The sequence below is a fragment of the Mustela erminea genome, chromosome X (assembly GCF_009829155.1).
Source record: "Mustela erminea isolate mMusErm1 chromosome X, mMusErm1.Pri, whole genome shotgun sequence".
Classification (NCBI taxonomy): domain Eukaryota; kingdom Metazoa; phylum Chordata; class Mammalia; order Carnivora; family Mustelidae; genus Mustela; species Mustela erminea.
The window spans coordinates 5,275,058-5,297,987 of NC_045635.1; the positions used below are offsets into that span (position 1 = coordinate 5,275,058).

Sequence of the window (22,930 nt, forward strand, 5' to 3'; positions counted from 1 at the left end):
TTTCCTCTTCCTAGCGACAGACTCTGCAGTTTTTGTGCTTTTTATTATCTTGCGGTTTTTTTTAATAGAGTTTTATTACGTGTACCTTTATCCCTGATTAGATTTTGTTTTGTGGGCTTTCCCAATCACTTTCGTATATTGGTACTGGTGTCGTGGAGGTTATTTCATGTATAACGAGATGCATCTATTTTTTATTTAGTTCATGAGTATGTACTGGTCACGACACCGTAATGTGCCGTGAGCATATTTCTATCAATCACCCCAAAATGTTACTTCGTCCTCCTTTAGGAGTAATAGCCAACATTCCGCTCTTACCTCCCAGAGACCATTGACTGAAAATTCTCATTCTCATTAATCATTGGAAAAAGCACATGTAAATGCCAGTGAGATATCCGTACCCCCCGACCCAAAGGATTAGAATTGAAAAGACTGACCACGGCCGGCCCCGGTGAACATTTAGAGCAGCGGGTCCTCTCGCATGGTGGGCGGGGATGAGAATTGTCACAACCACTTTGAAAAACAACTTGGCGTTTTCGTAAAAAGTCGTGCTAGGTGTCGTGCTCCCCCGCCGTGCCTTCCAGAGTCCTCTCCTGATTTCCCTGAGAGATGGTGACATACAGGTCCGCACAACGATGCCCACGCAAATGTCATGGCCGCCGTGGTCACGCTAGACCCAAACCTGCAGTGTCGAGGGGAACTGACGTGTGACAACACCGCAACAGATCCCGTGCGTTTGTGCTTTATAAACACAAAACAAAACGAAAAACCGGTACCCCGTGGATGCAGTGTGTAGTGACTTAATTGTTCCCTTTAGTACCAAGTTTCTCAGGTGTTGTACATTGCTGTGATGGACCGTAGCTCATTTATTCTGCTCGTCGTGTAACACTTCACTGCGTAAACTGGTAACATTTGTCCAGCGGGTCATAGTTGACCCACTCCCACCAGAAGCTATGATCTCGGTGCTCAGGACCCCGGACTCAGGACACCTAGAAAATATCTGCTTCTACAGCAAGGAACAATAGACTGTAGTCTGTGAGCCAAGTCCGGCCCACCCCTTGTTTCACTAAATAAAGTTTTATTGAGACACGGCCACGGTCATTGCTCTGTGCATTGTTTCGGCTGTTGTCGTGCTGGAAGGACAGAGCCAAGTAGCTGCTCTTCCAGGCCTAAACTATTTACTATCTAGCATTTTGCAGGAAAATTCTGCACAAAAACCCCTGGACCAGCGTATGAATAAAGATTTTAACCTGAAATATGAGGTAAGGAAATGTAAGCAAAGACCTCCTTCAGGCTGTTAGGTAAGGAAAGCAAAGGAAAAACAACCTTCTGAAATTTTCCCAAACTGGAGCTATTAAAATTGTCCAGGACTGAACCTAATGCCTACACCAAGGCCCATTGTAGGGCACCTAAAATAATTGGAATGTTTCACTCTGTAGGGCCCAGATGCCCGTGGCTTGGGGACATCCACACCCTTTACAGGCCAGGCAGTCGTCTTGGCATCAGTCACAGCTTGGAATGGCTTTGTTCGTCAGTCTGGGGTTCCCCAAAGTGTGGATGAGGTTAGGAGAGCCCACGTGGATCCTCACTCATCGTGAGATTGGTATCCAAGAGGAGTCTGTGTCTTGGGGTTCCGGTGCAAAGACGCGTCCTCTGACCACGATGGCACCTCTTCCAACAGCTAAGTTTATCTGCAGAAAATTAACCTGCCCAGACCCTGTGTTTCTTTTCATCTTTTTTCTTTACCCTACCTGGACACAATCTTTCATTCATACCAGGGAATGTTTCCATGTTCCGGGGCCACCTTCCCGAAATGGGCAAAAAACCCACATTTGTGGAGGTGGAGGTGGGATTTTCTTTCAACTCAGCAAACAGGCCTCTTTCATTTCCTCAAACCATTTAAAGAACCTCTTAGTCAAAGTTATCCTTAAAACACCCCTTTTTCTGGCTTAGCAACAAAACCACCTTCTACTTGTTCTCTTTCTGTTGCTCTAAGAGAGGCCCCATTCTCTAAGAAACTAAGCCGGTGGCTCCTTGCCAGAAAAATCCCCAAATGTGGAACAGCATCCCCTAAGGTGTTCTCAAAATCACAAACCCATGCTTCTGTGTCTCCCGGGAAATATTTAAAAGGAGTGTCCTTCTCCATAAAAATCTTTCCCTAAACATAACTGGAAGACGTGGCCTCCGAAACAAATATTATTTTGGCAAAAAGAAAAAAAAAAAGTTTCCAGGTTCTTGTTTTCAAATAGTCTCCTTCTCGGCCTGCCAGGCCTACAGTGTACAAAAATGTGTGTCTTGATGTAACTTTATCTGTACCCTGTGATTCTCATCTGCCCGGCAGTGTGATATGCAGAGCCCTATGGCCAGGCAGAGCCTCACTCTTGAAGGTGCTGCCTCTGTTTGCTGAGCTGAAAGGGAACGGAGATTAGGAGGCCAAAGTATTCCGGGCCCCTGTGCCAAGAAGACACCTAAGAATGTGTCCTAGTGTGTCAAGCCTCTTGATAACATGGGTTGGGAGCCAGCACCGCCCTGCCTGTAAGGTGAGAACGTGACACTCACCCTGAAGAAAAATGTGTCCGTTGCTTGCTGGCTGCCTCTGGGGTCACAGTGACCAAAATGCTGGCCGTTAGGGACGTTCTCAAATTATGCGTCACAGCTTGGCGAGTTCTCATTGACCACCTTCTCCAAGTTCCAGAGGGCCTGCCGGGGAAAGTAAGCATCCCTGCCTTCTGTTTGGATGGGGCTCCCTAGGTGGGCACCGTGGCAGCCGGGTTCCCACCGTCTGATAGGAACACCAGTGACCCTGTAAGGCAGGGACGAATTGTATCCGTCCCCAAGGGCAATCACCGGACGCGGAAGAAAAGACATGTCTATCCTGTGTCCGGAGCCTCAGCGTAAGGATCACCTACCCCTCGGCTCTGCCCGCAACGGGCGTGGCCAATCCAGGTCCTTTGGCAAGACGTCTTCTGCTCCTTGTGTGTGCAGAGAAGTTACTGGAGTGCTCGTGTCGCGGCCGGGCGGGAGGGAAATCCAGAATGGTCTTTGCCCTCCTGTAACGCTGTGCTACAAGATGTCCGAGCTGTTATTTCTCTAGAGAGCCTCACCGAGGGAGGCGGGTATCTTGAGGTCACAGGGGGACGTCATTATGTAGAGGGTTCGGGAGTCAAGGACCTGCAGATTTAAGATCATCTGCATCCAGTGTATGTGCTGTCCCTAAAGATTATCCTTGATTCTGTCTTTCCCTGTTTTTTTTTGTTTTTTTCCCTCCGTCAGAGGAGCCGTTCTCAGAAGGTTAGACTCCTGATCCGCATGGTTCCACTGAAACCGTGAAAACGTAGCACTGGCTTCTGTCGTGGCTGTGCTTGCTTGAATAATTATCTTGTGCCCGAGGTATGTATTCTTGAAAATAGAGTATTTTGTGATAGTCCTTCGTATTGAGAGAGCAGCAGGTGAATCGTCCCCGCGCCCCCGTCCTGACGGCCCTCACGCCCAGGCCGAACCCGCAGCTCACTTCTCCGGCCCTCAGTGCCCTGGACTGACCCAGGGTCGGACACCTGTGGGAAGGGACCGACTCCGCCAAAATCCCGTGGCTGCGTCAGGACGCCGTTCGAGCTCAGGCTGGCCGGGAGGTGGTGAGCACGGCCGTCTGCAACAAAAAACAAGCGGAGAAGTGTTGTTACTGTGGGTCACTCCGTGCCACCTCTGCTGTTCAACCCCGGGGAGCAGGGGCTAGTCTGTGTCGACCCCCAGGGTGCAGCTGGGCCTGTGCATCTCCCCTCTTCTCGGGAGACGGAGCTTTCCAGAGCCCCTGTCTGTCGCCGGGGAGATCTTCAACCTGTCAGCGTTAGAGGAAGGCATCACTCACTTCCCACAAATGTACCCCCACCTCTTACGTGCAGTTTATTACGACTTAACAACTATCCCAACGCAGGGGGTGTGTCTTCTGTGTGAGTCTGTGCTCGCTCTGGCACATCCAGGAAATCTTGCCGGGAGGGCAGATCGAATCCCGTGTGTGTGTTTCTTTGCACCCGCAGAATGCGTCTCGCGCTCCGGGGGGAATCTGAAATGGTCTCCTTAGAACTTTTCCCATCATAGAGCTTGTCCCGGTCACAATCTGGGGCTTTGAAACCAATAGTGAGGAGTGTCCTTCCCCAACTTCTGAACGTTTGTCCTCGGTTTTCAACACTTCTCTGTACCTGCATATGCGGGTTTCGCGGTCCAAAACCAGACCGTGGCCGAGTTTTAAAAAAACGATAGAGTGGGTCACGGTGAGTGACAGTTGAGAAATCGGGGTAGGTGAGTGTCTACATCCTCCTCAGGGAATCCTGCTCAGCAAAGGACTGACTGCAGGTCCAGTGAAAAGGATTCCAGGGTCCGAAAATACTCCTGTTCACCTCCGGAGGGATACACGTTGGGGACAGAGAGGCATCAGGTCCCTGAGAGTTTGGGGAAATTCTGACAACGGGGAATGTCGAGGCACTGCAAGTGAGTGGTCAGTGAACTAGGGCCGCAGGTTTCGGGAGGAAGCAGAAATGGCGTTGCACGGCACACAGCACACAGCTGGCCACGTGGGGTGCCAGGAAGCATGCGTGAGGGGGTGGTCGTCAGTCCCCTGGGGGGTGGGGGGCTCGGGCTGCAGTCCTGCAAGGTGTTACCTTGGGGGCAGTGGTGACGGGGACTTGAGATCTCTGCATCCTTCCCTGCAGTTGCTTGTGCCGTAAAAACTGCAGTGAGAGAAGCTGTGTGCAGGGATGCAGGAGGAGAGCGGGAAGACGCCGGGCCTGAACATTGTCCACGGACGGCAGGCAGGTGGGGCAGGTGGCTGTGACCTCTGGGGTCCCAAGAAGGAGCAGCAGAGCTTCTGAAGGAAGGCTGAGCAGGGCGGTGTGTTACTAAAGACCGAGCTCAAATACCCAGGATGCGATTATGACCACGAAAAGGAATGTCTCCGGGGTGTCCTCCGCCGACACAGACACACAGACCCTCCGTGTTGCGTCTGGACGGAACAGAGACCACCAGCAGCTGCCCTTGCTGTTCGTGCCGGCTCGCACGTGGAATCCTGAGGCTCCCGGTCGCCTTTCTTGCACAACAGTGAAAGCCGGAATCGGGCTCGTGAGCCGATCAAAAGTATCGGTGACGGCTGTCTTTGTAGTGTCTGGAGAAACCCACTGTTGGGTCGAGATGCTAATCAAGTTTGACGTCAAACCGTGAAAATCAGAGCGGGGTCGGGTGGAGAAGCGGTTGCAATGGACCCCCGGACCTAGTAACGTTGAGGGACGCCTCACAGCCTGGCCACCAAGCTTTGCTTCTGCTCTGGGGCGTCTGGGATCTTCGATCTTGTTTTCCTCTGCAGGCTTTCCCGTGCGGACGGGGCGAGGTCTGCTGGAGGGCTTCCACGCCAGCTCCCCTGTGTTTGTACGAGGAGACCCCAAGAAGGCAGGCACCTGCTCTTTCCACGAGTCCAGGCTCAAAGGGGACGGCCGAGACCTGACCCGCTGCAGTGGTCCACCGAGTTCAGTGTGTCGCCTGAGTGTGTCGAGTGCATGTTCGGTGACTCACTAGAAACATCATTCCTTCCCCGCAGAAAGGTCATGCCCACCTGTGGCTTCAGGATGGCTCAGCTCACGTGTCCAGTGTGAGGACGCAAGCAGTGAGCAGGGCTGTTGCAGCGGTTGTTATACTATTTATCATTACATTGTTATCAGTGTTAAAATGGCTTTACGTTCATTTTATACAGAATTCTTATTCATTTTCCCAGCACTTCAGAGAAATGTACGAGCCCACCTGCCGAGAAACTACAATTAATAAAAGATTTTAAACTCGGTGAAAATACAAGTATAAATAAGTAATCACAAATACTGTAAATAATTAGGAGTGCAGTGGAAATTTCCATTTAAAGATGTTGACTTCTGTCAAGTGTGGGTTTTTCGTTTCTTCTTTTTTTTTTTTTTTTCAGGAGTAGAATTGAGTGATTCATCACTTCCATACACACCCAGTGCTCATCACAGATACTCGCCTTAATGCCCAACATCCGTCACAACAAGGATACCCCTTAACACCTCTCCACCCACTTCCCCTCTGGTCACCGTCACTGTGTTCTCGAGACTTACGAATGCATTTGATAGCCTCCCTCTCTTGTTTTTCCCTGTGTTCCTCTGTTTTGTGTCTTAAATTCCACGTAGGAGTGACATCGTAGGATGTTTACCTTTCTCTGACTGCTTCTGCTGAGCATTGTACTATCTAGTCCATCCCTGCTGGGGCCCATGGCAGATTTCATCGTTTCTGATGGCTGAGACGTGTTCCGCTGTGTACACACACATCTTCATCCGTCGATGGACATTTGGGCTCTTTCCATAGTTTGGCTATTGTCCATAGTGCTGCTAAAAATATCAGGGTCCATATGTCCCTTCAAATTAGTATTTTTGAATCCTTTGGGTAAATACCTACTAGTGCATTTCCTGCATCAAAGGATGATTTTTAACTTTTTGAGGAATCCCCATACTGTTTCCAGAGTGGCTACACCAGCTTGCGTTCCCACCAACAGTGTAGGAGGGCTCCCCTTTCTCTATAGCCTCGCCAACATTTGTCATCTCCTGTGCTATTAATTTTAGGCATACTAGCAGATGTGAGGTGGTGTCTCATTGTGGTTTTGATTTTAATTTCCCTGACGATGAGTGATGTGGAGCATCTTTTCACGTGTCTGTTTGGTAACTGGATGTCTTCTTTGGAGAAATGCCTGTTCATGTCTTCTGCCCATTTTTTATCTAGATTATTTGTTTTTTGGAGTGTTGACTTGTATAAGTCCTTTATATTTTGGAGACTAACCCTTTGTGAGATGGGTCATTTGCAAATATCTTCCCCATTCTGTAGGCTGCCTTGTAGATTTGGTTATTTCCTTCACTGTGCAGGAGCTTTTTATCTTGATGAAGTCCCAATGGTTTATTTTTGCTTTTGTGTCCCTTGCCTCAGGAGGCATGGCTAATAAAAAGTTGCTAAAAAGCCGATATCAAACAGGTTGCTGCCTATGTTCTGTTGTAGGATTTTGGTGGATTCCTGTCTCATAAGAGATCTTTCCTCCATTCTGAGCTTATTGTTGTGTATAAAAGTGTAAGAGAATGGTCCAGTTTCTTTCTTCTGCATGTGGCTGTCCAGTCTTCCCAACAGCATTTGTTGAAGAGACTCCTTTCCATTAGATCTTCTCTCTTACTTTATCGAACTTCTTTCAAGTTTTAAAATGAATGATTGGGTGGTGCCCGGCTGACTCAGTTGTTAGAACATGCGACTCTTGACCTCAAGTTTGGGTTCAAGCCCCACGTTGGGTGTAGAGACTATGTTAACAAGAAAAAACAACAACAACAACAAACCTGCATTAAAATTTGGGGGGGGGGAATGAATGATCAGATGCATTTCCAAATTTGTGATTTCTCAGTATTTTTAAATGCATTTATAAAGTTCAGTAAATGAAACTTTACCTTATGAAGGTCTAACAGGGTATTAAATCATCAACTGATAAGCATGGTGATATTAGACTATTCTATAGTTGATCTTAGCCAAAAGGCCAAGAAATGATGATGTTAGACTATTCTGGAAAAAGGAAATGTGTTTGTTAAATGTTAGAAATGGTCCCTTCTTTCAGACGTTTAGAGCTGGAAGCATGGGATCACTTGCACGGTGACAGGTGAAGCGGAGGGGCGTTTCCACGCAAGGACAGTTGCCGGCGTGGGAAAGTGCACCCACACTTTTTGGGCACCAACAAGTTTGGGCACCAACACGGACAACAATCTGGAGAGCGTTTGGTCCTCAAAAAAGTCATGAGCACACCAGTGGTGGCTTCTGTCCCTGCCCTTGGCAGTGGCCAGCTGAGGATCAAGCAGGGCTCTTCTGAGGAGTTTCTGTTTGTAACGCTTATTTCTGAATTCCTGTATTTGAACTCCCAAGGTCACTGGCATATTTCTTCTCAGTCTAGAAGATTCCTGCTGTGTGGACCGGTGTGCCCCAAGCAGGGCCCCCCGTCCTTTGGGGCTGCCTCCCCCGCATCCCTGCAACTCTGCTCCGCAGTGTGACCAGGCGGCCCAGCCCCCCGGCAACCAGGAACCGTAAGACTTCTCCCAGGTCGGGACCCTGTTACCCCGCCGTCTCCCCAAAGCCTGCCTGTCGCGCTTCCCGTGATGGGGATTCCCCGGCCACCACGCTTCACAGGTGCGCGTCGTAGGAAGGGAGGGAGGTTGGGTGCATCTTCGGTGTCTTTCAGTGTCTGCGTGGACAGCGTGCTATCCCCAACACCGTCTTTGTGAGGGCTGGGGTCTTGTTTCGGGGATCTAACGGAATGATCTCATTGGAAGGCGCCAGAGTGAGGGGAGAAGCTGGAAATTCGAAGCCTCGGACTGAAGGCGGGTACTATGGAGTAGTGTATTCCGAGTCTGAGAACAGCGCGGCGGCAGGGCCAGGATTGGGTCCCTCCCAGGACCCCCGGTTCTGATGCAGGAGAAGTTTGGTGCCTCCGCTTATGTGGGCACAAAGGTCCCAGGAGGAAGGTTGGGGAGGGGCTCCCAGGCAGTGAGCAATGCGGGGTCCCTGCCAGCCTGCAGGAAGCAGGAACAGCAGATAAAGAGTGGCCCTGTCGAGTCCTGCTGTACACCAAATACTGCACACACACGTGCCACGGACAGACATGGGGAAAACCCTGCAGAATTCAGATGCCCACCCTGTTCCCTAAAGGCCATTGGTTTACGAACCGGCCAATGAGGGGGACGGACTCGGAACTGGTCACCGCAAGGCAGTGGGCTGTCACGACTGAAGGATCCCCAAGGCCTGAGCCATCACGGAGGAGGTCACGACCGCAGGAGTGTGGAGTAACGGTGGGTCTGGGCAGAGTCCCGGCCAGGGAGAAGCGCAGAGTTCAGGGTCAGGGCTGAAAGTCTGTGACGTCTGACTTTGCTTTCCGAGGGCCCCTTCTTCCCGTCTGCCGTAGGGGACGGCGCCCGTCGCTCTCTCTTCTCCTCCAAAGGCCTTGATCTCACTGGCGTGAGGGTTTCAAGGTTGGAAAGATCATCTGAAGTGTTAAAAGTGCCGTGTTTCCTCTCGCACTGCCTCCTGCTGACTTTAAACGCTCCGCCAAGGGCAAGACTCAGACGAATGACGAGCTCCCGGTGGGCCGGCTTTCCAGAATGATCCGCAAGGGATCTTCAGCCACACGAAGCAGCAACAGAGAGGCTCTGTGTGTGACCGAGGAGGCCACGCTTGGGTCCTTGGTCACAGCCCTGCGGAGGTCAGGCCCTCCGGGTTTGTCTCCCCTGCTGTGCCTTCCGCCCTAGCACACGTCCGTGCGTGCGGCCACGGCTTCTCCCGATGCTACCGAAACACAGAGTGCGGCTTTGAAGGTTCGAGCTTTGAAGGTTGCTTTCTGAAGAGACCTGACTGTACATTTACAGTTTACATCTTTTTTTTTTTCACTTACCCTTGAAAACAGGCGGACGCCCAATTCTTTGTAGGTGACGCTTGCCCACAGCTCCTCCTCCAGCCTTAATGGTGGTTCTGAATTCAGTTTACTTTTTAGCATTTTATTTCAATACGTCTACACCCAGAAGTTCCTTTTCTTTGTTTTTTTAATGACTTTATTAGAGAGAGAAAGTGACGGAGCAGGAACGGGTGCGGACGGACCCACAGAGAGGGGCAGAGGCAGAGACAAGCCCCTGCTCCTCACGGGGCTGCGTCCCAGGACCCGGGATCACGCCCTGAGCCTTAACAAGACGCTTCACCGACCAAGCCCCGCAGGCGCCCCCTGGAGCTCGTGCAGCCGAGCTGGGCCAACAGGGAGATGCGGCGGGGCTGCCTTCCCTCCGGAGGCCGGGGCAGCTGTGAGGTCTTGTTTCTTCACCCGCCAGAGGCTCCTGCATTCCTGCCTGCCATGGGCTACGGGTCCCCTCCGACACTCGCCTGCGATCCTGCTGTCACGCGTCCTTGTCCGATTCCTGCCCTCCTGCCTCCCTGTTGTGAGGAGTCCCGTGATGGCATCGGCTGCCTGGGGGAGCCAGGACGCTCTCCGTGTCTCAAGGTCCTTCAGGGTCACACCCGCAGAGTCTGGTTTCCACAGAAGGTGACGTAGTGACAGGCTCTGGGAATTAGGACGTGGTCATTTTTGGAGGCTGTTCTTCTGCCTGCGTCGACTCCGTGGGTGTGTGTGCACACATGCACGTGTGTGTGTTGATTATACACATTATACATGTGTGTGTGTCTGATCGATGCGATAACAACGCATGACTTTCCCTTGTGAGGACACAGCGCACAGGTTTGAAATGGTACCAGTGCGTGCATATGAGCGAGCTCCGGCTGCCGTAACAAAACAGCACAGACCTCCTGGCCTGAAGAACAAACTGACTTCCACGCAGGTCTGGGTGCTGGAAGGTCCGAGGTGGAGGTCGGCCGTGGTCTGCTGTGTGAGTGCTCTCCTTCTGGCTGGCCCCTGGCCGCTTCTCAGAAAGTCCCGACTCAGGTGCGGAGGGACTGTGGTCTCTTGTTCTTCCTGGCGTGGCGCCGGCCCCGTCCGATAACCGTCGAACCACAGGACCCCACTGACGCTGCATTGCCTCCCCACGGGCCCGCGTTCCACATACAGTTTCCCTGGGGATTCGGGCTTCCACAGAGGAATCTGGGGATAGGGCACGATCTCTGTCCGCGTAGACCGGTGGGTGCAGATGGAACTTGAGCGGAAAGCTTGCCGGCTGCGGATTCTGAAAGTGCAAAGCTACGGCTTGAGTACATAGAATCAGAACAACTCTCCGAGCGAGGCGTCCAAAGGCCACGTCGATCCGAACGTCCGCCCACCAGTGGCTGCCTGGACGTCACCCAGCTGCATAGTCTCTGCACGTGTTTTGTTGTGGAAAGTGGCAGCCGTGGCACCTGCTCTCCCTTCCCCGATCGGGTAGTTTCTGGGATAAAGGCAGACGGCTCTCTCTCTTGTCAAGAACTCTGAGCTGCTTTTTGAGGGTCCCTGTTTTTTTCCAAATGGTTTCCCGAAAATGTTTGCCCACTTTGGAGAGAATCTGCTTGAGGGCACGAGGCAGCAGAAGTGGTATTTTTTGTGCTCTGCTCTTCTGTAAAGGAGAAATGGCTACTTGGTACTGAGAAACGGCTTTTCCTGACAGAGAGATCCCGGACAGCTCTGGGCAGGTGCCACCCAAGATGAGACTTACTGGCTCTTCAGAAGGAGGAGAGGAAAACAGACTGCAGTCCAGAGCTAACGGGTAGAAATTTAGGCTTCTTGGGTTGTATTTACGAGTACGTGGGCACCCAAATGTTCTTACTTCTTACCGTGCTTAAACTCAGCAGATCGTGGTGTTTTGGTACATCTTACCATCGTAATAAAAATTAACTAAAAACCCAGAGGACAGGATTGTCTGAATTTGGTGCGAATGCCCAGAAACGACATGGGGAATGCGGACAGCCCCCTGGCCAGCCCTGCCACTCCCCCAGAGGCAGCTTTTGAAAAAGCAGGAAAACAGTGCTAGACAGAGAACCAGTTTCTTGGACGATGGCCTTTGCAATTTGAGACGTATGTGCGTTAACGTCACGGAATAGATCTGATTGAAAGTTGGCCGCGCGCACCATCCTCTCGGCCATTTTACCGCGAGCGATGCTTTCAGAAACGTGGAGGCACGCTGTCTTACAAAATCCAGATGAGAAAGGAATCTTGAAATGTCGCTGCCATCTTTGTGAGGAGGGAGCCCGATATCCCGTGACGGGGAGCAAGTGTGAGCTCGGTTTCCTTATTGTCTACCATTCTGACAGCGTAGCCTGTCCAGTGTGTGTCGAAACACTCGGCTTTGAATCAGCTTAAGCAGAGTGACCTTACGCTTCCAGCCGGCTGCTATGCTAGCGGGCATTTTGCTCTCCGAGTGACGTCTTGCAAACACGATGAAACCCAAAGTCTCCCTAGGTCTCTTGCACGTGATCAGGGTCGCTGATACGCTGTGTCAGCGAGTGCGGGGAAAATCTTGGATCTGTGATGGAAGCACTGGTTCCTTCCTCCAAAGAATGCTAGAGAAGAAGCTTAGAAGAGAATCCGGTAATGCCGTACATAATTTCGTAGTGGTGATACCCAGCCTTGATGTAGCCTCTTTTCCAACATCTCAGTTATTTTCATTGCTTGAAACACCTTACGCAGGCCCCACTAATTTCAGGAGCATAATATAAAAGGAGACTTACTGATGGCAGTGATGTGCCAGTGAATTGCCTACCATACTACTCGAAGGAAAAGGAAATGGTGAGTCTCACCCGTTACGCCGTCCAGTACGCCGTTCAGTAAGCTTCTGGGACACACTGTTTGTTTCAAGCGAAATATAGCTCCTCTATAAAGAACCTGCTGTACTGACAATCTGCCGTATTTGAGGGGAGAGAATCACTGAAGCCGACGTCGGCCGGGTTTTCAGTAATGCAACACTGTAATTCAGATCTCTTGTAGACATCACCGAGCAGTAACACTTTCTGGCCTGGTAGGGCAGGTCTCGTCTTGTCAAGTACAGATACATTTTACCCTCGGACGTACACTGGCCCATGGAAACACCGTGCTTTCTGCGTTGGCCAGCCGAAATGCAGGGATCCGCTAACGAGATACCTCCTGCATATCGTAAAATACGGCGGTGCGAGTTTATTGGAAGACCCAGTCATTGGTTTGGTTAAAACAACGAAACCAACAGAGATGATAGCAAGAAATCATATGGTGGCCTCAAGTGAAAGACTTGGTTTCCCTCCGTGTCCTAGGAAGTTAGCGACACTGGGCTCTGTCCTCCCTGGGGCACGTGGAGGCCAGTGAGCGCTGCCGTCCCTGGTAGTGGTGATGTTTCCACAGATGGATGCTGAAGCCCAGACGCACGACAGGCGTCCAGGAAACCAGCATCGCGCTCGGCTCAGCCACGTGCTGTCCTCACTGTTTCGTGACCAACCCGAGCTTCCTCCTGCCTCTGAAACTTCCCTCTCCTGTCCTTCTGCCCAGAGCCCTCTCTGTAGACAACTACCTGACTTGGCCCCTAATGTCCCCAGATCTGGGACCAAGTGTCCCTTTATCAGAAGGGACTGACCACACTCTGTGACACAGAGCACCTAAGCTGCTTCTCTCCTAAGCTTCCTGTCCCTATGCAGTCCCTAATTTCTCTCTGCATCCCCCTAAAACTGCTAGTATTTCAGAGTGTGCTTGCTGTTGGGCCTAGGGGGGACAAGGTCTTTAAAGGGGTAAATTAAAACAAGACCATGAGAGTAGAATGCATCCTGCACGACTAGCGTCCTTCTAAGAAGCGATCGGGACACACACAAGGACACCAGAAATGTGTGCCCACCGAGACAGGCCCTCTGGGGGCACAGAAGACTTGCCCCCACCCAAACATAATGGGGTAATGAGTGAGGCAGGACACTGGGCCACCGACTTACCGCGTGTTATGCCACCAGACTCTCAGGATAACTCCTGAGAATGACCATGGCCCGTTTTATACGAGGAGCCAGGTTGAGATCTGCCACGTTCCCAGAAACTATGCGTGCCGAGCCAGGAAGGGAGCCAGCTTTACCTGCAATCTGCCACCTTCAGTCCGGGCTGCGGTGCCCTGTTGCTTCTTGATATGATCTGAGGGAAGACAGAATCGAACGTCGAAGAGGTTGGCCCCAGGGAGACGTGCGTTGGAGTCCGGGCTCTGCTTCCTAGCACCTACGGACCTGTCGTCCCCTGGGCTGACGGGCCTGCACGTGGCGAGCCCTCCAGTACTGTTTGTTTCTGTTCATCTGAAATCATTTTTATTCACCTATCCTGAGATGGCCATTCTCAGCCACGCGGTTGGATCCTCAGCGCGGGACGCTGCGTGGAGTCAATGAGACAGAGATACCGTACGATTTCACTCCGATGTGCAATTTCGGGAACAAAACCAATGAGCGGTGGGAAGAGAAGCGGGCGGCTGGCGGGGAGAGGAAATCGAGAAACAGCTTCCCTGTAGAGAGTGAGGTGGTGGACGCCAGAGCGGAGGTGGGCGGGGAGGGACGCGGGAACCCGGGATGGGGATTAAGAGCTCACGGACCACGATGAGCCCCTGAGTAACGTGTCGAGTTCTTGCATCACTATGTCGGACCCCTGAGACTGATTCGACGCAGTGTGGTCACAGTACCGGAAATAAAACAAAAAGCTTGATAAAAAAAATAGCCTCCGATGATGTCTCTCGGTGGCCAGAGCCTTATAGAATGTACTGAAAATCCCGCAGACCCCGAAACTCCTGGCCAACAGGACGTTTCCGGGGATGCGACTGCGATCTCCATCATCCTTATGTGCTTACAAAATCCGTGGAATCTGAACCACTGTCGCGTGGGAGCCTTGCGACCCGCCGTGAAGTTTTCCATAAATGTCTTTATGTGCCCAGGAGTGAGGGGAAGGCATATAACGTGAATATTGGCCTGTTTGAAAGCGATTACTGCTCTTATGAATTTATTCCAGTCAGAATTGCCCGTCGTTGCAAATTGAGCACATGATGTCACATTCGTTACCCAAGGGCCATTTTCTTTCCAGGGATGACTTTAAGATGTATGTGAGATATAATGAGGGCTGTGAATGGCCAGGTACAATATAATTCTTTGGGGTAACATTTCTTTTGAGATACCAATATATCCTAGGATCGGGGCAATCGTTTTTACAAAAAGGGATAGTTTCATTTCAGGCATCCACTCACTTCAGCGACCGTCACAACCCCTAATAGCCTCCGAGCCCCCTTTTTCCCAATAAAGTGAAGAAAATGTATTTCCTTTCCATCGTTTTGTTGTAATGCACAGTCTGTGAAAATGAAAATGTATATGTGCGTGGGATTCTGGCCCACAAGAACCAGAAACCAGAAATCACTGTTTTGTCCGTTTCAAGTTCACTGTGGTCTGTAGCATCTTCCCGTTTTTGTTTTTTTTTTTAAGATTTTATTTATTTATTTGACAGACAGAGATCACAAGTAGGCCGAGAAGCAGGCAGAGAGAGAGGAGGAAGCAGGCTCCCTGCTGAGCAGAGAGCCCGATGTGGGGCCCGATCCCAGGACCCTGGGATCATGACCTGAGCCGAAGGCAGAGGCTTTAACCCACTGAGCCACCCAGGCGCCCCTGCATCTTCATGTTCTTAAATCCTGAGAGAACTGTCGGACCTTGCCCCGGGTGGAGCTCGTCCTGTCGCACCGCAGTCGGGCCACGCACGGTTCTAGTAGTTGCTCGGAAGCCCAGCTCCGATCGTACCGTCTCCTGACCAGCTCTTCACGGCATGCTGGCATGTTCGTCGCCGCCCTTGATCTCAGCTCTGTCGCTGCCGCTTCCTCTAAATGTGCTGTAGACACGAAATCGGAACGTCCGCCCCACCGCGGCTTGGACGTGCCCTTGGTTCCCGCCGATGGTGCTTCCGGAGTCTCTCTCCGTATCTGCTTCGTTGGTCCCCGTGCCCGAGGAAATGGGTAGATCGCAGCTTGGTCCAGAGCCAACTATCTTGTGACCCCTCAACCAAATACCGTCAAGTGCTTCTTTGAAATCATGCAATCCTTTCCCAAGTCAGGGGTGCCTCGGGGCTCAATAGGTTAAACCTCTGCCTGCGGCTCCGGTCGTGATCTGAGGGTCCTGGGATCGAGCCCGGCATCGGGCTCCCTGCTCAGCGGGGAGTCTGCTTCCCCCTCTTCCTCTCTCTGTACAACCGTTCCTCAAATAAGTAAATAAAATCTTTAAAAAAAATTTTTTTTCCCGAGTCATCTAGTTTACGTTTGTCATTGCGTCACGTAGACTACTCGTGGGAAGACATCCTTTCCCCTCAGTGTGACCTCACACCGTGGGGTCCATCCGTGTATGCCGAGATACGCAGCAGCAGTCTTGGGCTCACAGGTGATACTTAATAAATATGTGTTGACTTTAATTTTAATAAGTGCAAGTAGGAAACCGTAATGTGCTATGCTTTTTTGTTTGAGTTTTGTCAGCCGTGGTATCCTTAAAAAAAAAAAAAAAAATCTTTTGAAGTGCTAAGATGAAAAATAGGCAAACCTCCATTCTGGGCTGCTTGAGTATCATTAAAGAATTCCAAACCTTCCGTTTTTTTTAAAGCATATAATTTGTGGGCATTATAAAAAACCCCTTTGTTTTCACAAGTCAACATTGTTAATGCACTCTGTCAAAGCGCCTTCTCGCAAAGTTGCTTTGAGGAACGTGCCAGCCCCGTCACTTTCTTCTAAAGGGGAAGACAAGAAAGAGAGAAAAGAAAAATAAAAATTTTTTTCTCTGCAGCAGCAAAAAAAGTAAACAGAACAGGTCTAGACTTTGCTGCATATTTTTACACCCCAGGTTGCAAATAATGTGGCAGAACATTCTCCTTAGCCGGGAGTCTACCTCCAAATTTGCAATTCAAAAGGTCTTTGTTTTGTAAGCAATAGGTAGTGCCCCTTTCAGCAGGGGGCCCCAGGGTCGCTCATTAACACCGGACCAGACCGGAGGGCATAGTCACCGTCCAGCTAGGAAGGTGGTCCTCGGCCTGCCCAGCCTGAGCCCTGGCACGGGGAGGTGGTGTGCACACGTCTCTCCTGCACACCTGCACCCCGAGAGCTCACCTGTTAAGACTTCAAGCACTGGGTCTCGTTGACCTGTGAAATGACTCACACACACACACACACACACACACACACACACACTTAGAGACAATTACTTGTACCTGACCTTGGTGCTCAGCAGCTGTAGGCCGCCCTTCCCTTCCTGCCCGATGAGTCCAGTGTCTCCGCAAAACACGGTCAGCGGAGGAGGGATTTCCAGCGGCTGTGGGATTTCCACATTTCACTTGATGGCTAACTGGTGTCTCCGGGGGCAGAAAGATGAAAAAGAGGTTCATGAAAGGAGCTACCACCGTCCTAGGTAACACAGTGTCAAATAAAGAAGAGTCCTCAGTGACTGTGTCATTGTGTGGACCCAGACGGTCCCCGCGATGTTCTCCATCCCTGGATGTCCGCGTGGGCCCGACCTGTTCTGTTCAGCACCTTGCAGCAGCGTGCAACGGGCCCTTCCGGTAAAGCACCTGTCAGAATGCCCTTGCTCTGGGCCTGAAACACCTTGCTCAGGATTTCTTCCCCAAACAGGAAGTTGCAGCAGACCGATGCCCTCAATTTGGTGTGTGTCCAAAGGAAACAGGGTGCGGAAAGGCCAGCAACCCGGGACACGGGCCAGTGGACGGAACACCAGGCCACGGCCTTTTCGGGTGGTCCTGGAAACCCCACAGGTGACAGCACACAGGCACGTCCTTGCTGAGCTGAGGCTTGGGTGGCTTCGGGGCTGTCTTTCTGCATCCTCAGTCTCTCTGGAAGAAAGCCACACCCTTGCACTCGAGACGCAAGACTGCAGGGCGCTGGGGGAGAAGTGAAAAGCAGAGAAAGGGGGTCTAACTTTCAGGACTTCATTTGGTCGAGCCTTGGGGTGTACTGTCACCTCCTAGCGCTTCTCCCCGTGCATGGACTATTGGTGAGCCTGGTCCCGACTCTGGAGCACATCCTCTCCTGCCACATGCCCCACGCGACCAGCCGCACCCCCGCACCGCATCGACCCCCGCTGACTCCTCCCCACGCAGAACATCAGCCTCCTCTTTGGACCCAGGGGACCCTCGACCACGATGGCGCCGGGCTCACGTCAGGGCAGAACGACACTTCCCAGCGCGTCGCCCTTTCCCGAAAGCAGTTCTGGGACTATTTCCTAGGAACCCCTTCTCTGGAGGCGGCGAGGTCCAGAAGATAAGATTCGCCCTGACGCAAGTCGGTGGTTGAACCAAGGCGATGGAATGTGCGTGTCTTTTTCAGAAGGATGACGCTTTCTCTCCAAGTGCTTAGAAAAGCCGTGATGATGAGAGATGTTCAGTCACTGGTGTTTCGTGGTCTTAGTCCAACTGTGTGTGTCCCGATGCAAACCATCATTTCCACGAGCGAGGACTTGAGAGAGATGTGCAGAGGGTTAAGGTCTGGGCTGCGCCGTATGCACTGGTTAAAGACCGTGGCACGCACACCTTTGCTCTTTGGAAAGCCGGCAGAGGCCGCACCAAAATCTGTAAGGGCAGGAGCCCCGCCTGTGTTGTGCAGCATCGTATCTGTAGAATCCTGTGTGGGGAATGAGCTTTTTCTCTTAAGCATCTGTGGGTACTCAATGAGCAAACAGGCCAGCGTGAATGAACAGGGAGCCAGTTCTGGTGTTGAGAGGAAATCCGTCCATCGGGACCAGAAGCAGAGGTCCCCCGGAGCCCAGTGTAGCGGGCGGCATGCCTTCCGGGGACAGAGGGGCTCCCTGTCCCCACGGACCTTGAGACACGCAGGTCTAAAGGCAATGAGAAATGAGAACCGGGAGAAGGAATTGGACGGGGTTGAGCCTCAGAGGGGATGCCTTTCCCCTTTCGGCTTCATGGATGATGCAGATCTGGGGACAGAACTCTCACAGGTGTTCTTGGAGGGGACACGAGCTATTCCTGACAGTCCGTTGGCTTCCCGTGACTGTTCAGATGAACGAAAATCAGCGGGGCCGCTGTTGTCACGTATCCAAACTAGTTCGGTCTGCAGAACACCGAGGCTTAGACACTCTGTGTTCCTTGTCCCATGACCCGGAGCCCCCCATAGACCGACTAAAATCTGTCTGTTCTTGGGTCCTGTCCAGCTTGTTTCTGAAAACCTCTTTGGTCTTCGGAGGCTCGTTGTGCTTACTTAGATGCAAGCCCCGAAGGACAGCAGCGATGGCTTGTTCTTTGTTTTCTTAAAGAATTTGTGTATTTAAGAGGGAGAGCCAGAGAGGGAGCGGGAGAGAGAATGAGCAGGGGAGGAGGGTCAGACAGCGAGGAGGAAGCAGGCTCCCTGTTGAGCAGGGACCCCGACACAGGACTCGATCCCAGGACCCTGAGATCATGACCTGAGCTGAAGGTAACACTTAACCGACCGAGCACCCCAGAACCCCTGTGGTTTGTTCTTTGTGGTTCACAATGGCTAATGTAGATAGGGCTTGTCCTAGGTCATAGTCCTATACGTGTGTTTGGTTTTCCTTGTTCAGCTTCTGTAGTTCGCCCCGGGCGTCCCCTCAAGCACATGAAGCCACGGGAGACGTCCTGCAGCTCTCTCTGTGTCTCAGCACGTCCGCCGTGGACGGGCGGTCCCTGCTCCTCGTTTGCGGCCAGCTGAGCTGTATGTGTTACTAGGGCGCAGCCTGACTCCGAGTCGACCCGTCCTCGGTACGGTTCTGGGGCGTCTCACTTCTCAGCGGCGTGCTACGGTCTCGCTGGGTGTCGGGGTCCAGAACACCCACAGACGTTGTCGGAGCTCCTCGGCAGGGTCGTGAGGGAAGCCCGGAGGGGTGTGCTTCCCGTGGCTGCAGGAGTCTGCGGACGGCCCCCGGTTCCACAGCCGTGGAATGAGCTTGGGCAGCGCCTACCTTATTGGACATCAGGCCAAGTGGAGCTCATGTTTTCCTTCTTCAAGTTATGCCCCTTACCTGCTGCACATGCTTGCCTGTCACTAGTGTTTGCAACAGGCTTGAAGTTCCTGGGATTCCTGTGCCAACCGCAAGTATAGGAAAGGCTGGTTGGAGGAGGGTGAACTCGAGGGCTGCGCTACTGGGCGGCGTGGGGACATTTCAGAGGCACAGCGAGGCCGAGCGCCTGGCTAAGGTGGTCTGTAAGCTTCTCGGCGTTCCCTTTGACATCCGTTGGCTGGGGATCGCGTTCCATGACGAGGCTCCAATTTCAGGAGGTCTCAGGTCCTGTAATTAAAAGAATTGAGTGAGGTTTTCTTTTCTTCTTAAGATCTTATTTATATATTTGAGAGAGAGAGAGAGAGCATGAGGAGACAGTACACAGGGTGGGAGAAGCAGACTCCCCGCTGAGCAGGGAGCCCGACTCGGGGCTCGATCCGAAGACCCCAGGATCATGACCTGAGCCGAAGGCAGACGCTTAACTCACTGAGCCACCCAGGCGCCCCTGAGATTGACTCCAGGAGTGCTCCCAGTTTATAGAGTCCTGATTCATCTGTGAACAGTGAAAATCCCTGAGCCTTATCTGCTTCGGAATAGAAAGCATTCACTCTTATCTCAGAGTAACAAGTCCCCTTCGAAACCCCGTGATTTCAGGAAATAAGCTGCATTTTTCTCTTTTCACAGAAGATTGGACACCAACATGTGACCTTAGCAAATGCAGTGTGGGTCATATTTGACTCTGCTATGTCCCTCAAACCTAAGGATACATTAAAAAATTATTCTAATAGCATGGAGGACAAGGGGAGCTAGAGAGGAGAAGGGAGTTGAGGGAAATTGGAAGGGGAGGTGAACCATGAGAGACTATGGACTCTGAAAAACAACCTGAGGGTTTTGAAGGGATGGGGGGTGGGAGGTTGGGGTACCAGGTGGTGGGTATTATAGAGGGCACGGATTGCATGGAGCACTGGGTGTGGTGAAAAAACAAGGAATACGGTTACGCTGAAAATAAATAAATTTAATTAAAAAAAAAAAGCTTCTTTTTCCTGCACTGAGATGTAAGCGGTGCTCTCGTGTGAAGTAAACCCAGGCTCACAAACGTTATCTTCTCTTGTGTATCCTGCCACCTCATACAGTGCAGGTTTGGGTAAATGTTCATCATAAACAATATATGATTTTGTAGGTTTTTATCAAATGCTCAACATCGTTTTAGTCACTCCTAAACACAAAACACGTATGTTTTCGTCCCACGGAAACATTTCCTTGTTAGACTCAGGCAAGGGTCAGAGCATTCCAAGGGACCATGGACACCATGATTTCATTCGAATAGGGTTTTATTTGTTACTGTAAAATAGTACAATCAAGGGCCACCTGGCTGGCTCCGTTGGAAGAGCATCACACTGTTGATCTCAGGGCCATGAATGCCAACCCCACACTGGGTATAAACATTGCTTAAAAAAAAAATACATAATCTGAAAAATAAAATAAAATATTACAATCAAGAGCCAAGTATACAAAAAACAAGATTTGAGCAGCAGTTGTATTCTTGTATAAGTAACATTAGATACCAAATGTGTACGTGGATTGTACGCAAATCTATATGACTTTATTACATACACATTTTATAATATCTAATATTACGTATTTATAATCTATATATATGGTGATATACGATGTCATCTATTATTTTATTTCAGGGAACCAGCAAAACAGATACAACAGAAGAGCAATGACTCTCAGAAGGAAGATGGTTATTGAAAGAAGCCAGCTCTGTCTCTGTCTCCACCACCTCGCTGAAGGACCAGGAGGCCGACGTTTCCGACGGACGTGAGTGCATCTGCAAAGGTCATTCTCTGTGACTGTGGCTGTCTTCCTGCAGGCTTAGTTCTCGGACGTGGCTCAGCCACATCCCTCACACTGGACGCAAGGAAGCGTCTTACAGAGTGCGGGTGAGCCTGTGATCGCCTCTCTCGGGGTGTGAGTTAACGAGGAATAGAAAGAAGGAACATTAATAGAAGCCAGGTTTTCATGGTTGCAAACCCAGGGAGTTCATTAAAACTCAGAGAAAGGAGCTTTCTAACAGCAATCATAAAAATGCTGACCTTGAGACAAGAATATTCAAAAAGTAAATGCAAGTTTCAAAGGCTTGAATCAGTGCAGTCCCTAGAATGGCTGAAATGGCCGTTGAGCATGGAAAGCTAGTGGTTCCAGTGCTTTTAAACACTGGGGCTGCATTGCCACTTGACATTTTAAATTATTGTTCGGGAAGGTGGTTGCAAAGAATTGCCTGGTGATTTGTTATTGTTCTGTTGGGTTTTTGTTTTTGGATAGTCATTTCGCCTTAAAATTAGAGAATGCTGTCAGTGAGAAATACTCTTTTGGATACAACAGTTTGATGAATGACCGAGATAGGAAGGAGTCATCTTCTCTCTGTTTTCCTTTTCTCCCGCAGCCCCACGATGTGGTGCATGTCAGGAGGTTATTGGTCCGAGTCTGCCTCTGTCTCTGCCGGGGACCGCTCTGAGTGTTGATAGTGTGCTACTGCCTTAGTCTGTCAGGGCAGCTCCCACAGAACTCCGCAGACTGGGGGGGGCTTATAAACAACAGGCATTTCTTTCCCACAGGCTGGAGGCCAAATGTCCTCCATCATGACACCGGCATACTCAGAATCGGGTGAAGGCCAGCTCCCCGGGTCAAGGACAGCCGTCTTCTCCTGGTGTCCTCGCACGGAGGAAGGTACGAGGGAGCTCTCTGGGGTCTCCTTGAAAAGGGTGCTAGTGCCATTGACTAGGGTGCAACCCCCGACATAGTCATCTCCCAGAGGACCTCGTCTCTAACGGTAGGGCTCACAGTTTCAACACATGAATGGCGACAGGGCAGGTGGCAGTAACGCTTAGAGATGGGGTTTTGAAAAACCAATCCTTTGAGTTATTCTGTTACCGTGCCGGTAGGCGTAGACACACTGTGAGACAGACAGCATGGAGAGTCGATGTAAACACGACGGGGCAACGAGCCTCGGTCCGTGTTACATGAATCACCCCCATGGTAAGGACCAGGAGAGTTCCAAGGCCAGGGTGAAATCGGTGATCTCAGACAAAGGAGATTGGCTCCATCCCTTTTGGTGTTTCAGATGATAAGGAACCCAGGAAGGCATTCATCCGGAAAACCTGTTATGCACCCCCATTCGTGAGAAGCAAACTGTTGAGGGTTATTGGCTCCTTAAAATAACAGATACAAAGGTAATCCTAGAGAAAGGGATTTAAAAACTGTGTGATTGATTGCCCGGGAAAATGCCGCTTAACGTTTCTTCCTCAGCACGAACATGGAAGAGCTGTTGTCCACCGTGAGTGTTCTTTCACGCACCATTCACGGGGCCGTTTTACCGTGAGTATTGGTCAAGCACTTACTATGTACCAAGGAGGAAGCTTTGGGGAGAAAAGAGGGAGCAAAACCAAAAATCCAAACAAACGTCCCA

At 51.0% G+C, this 22,930-nt stretch overlaps 2 long non-coding RNA genes and 1 pseudogene across 2 annotated transcripts in view; 1 reads left to right on the forward strand and 2 right to left on the reverse strand.

Moving 5' to 3' along the window:
• Positions 1–1,738: 1,738 nt before the first annotated feature.
• LOC116582836 lies at positions 1,739–16,884 on the reverse strand. Its single transcript, XR_004282531.1, has 2 exons — positions 16,685–16,884; positions 1,739–3,643 (listed from the first exon to the last, which is right to left on the reverse strand). It is a non-coding gene; the product is annotated as an uncharacterized LOC116582836 (long non-coding RNA).
• Positions 16,885–17,015: 131 nt separating this feature from the next.
• LOC116583478 lies at positions 17,016–18,615 on the reverse strand (annotated as a pseudogene).
• Positions 18,616–18,969: 354 nt separating this feature from the next.
• Positions 18,970–22,930, forward strand: part of LOC116582833 — a 90,219-nt gene continuing 86,258 nt past the window's right edge. The window contains exons 1-2 of the long non-coding RNA XR_004282528.1: positions 18,970–19,654; positions 21,153–22,191. This is a non-coding gene — a long non-coding RNA (uncharacterized LOC116582833). The remainder of the gene's footprint in view (positions 19,655–21,152; positions 22,192–22,930) is intronic.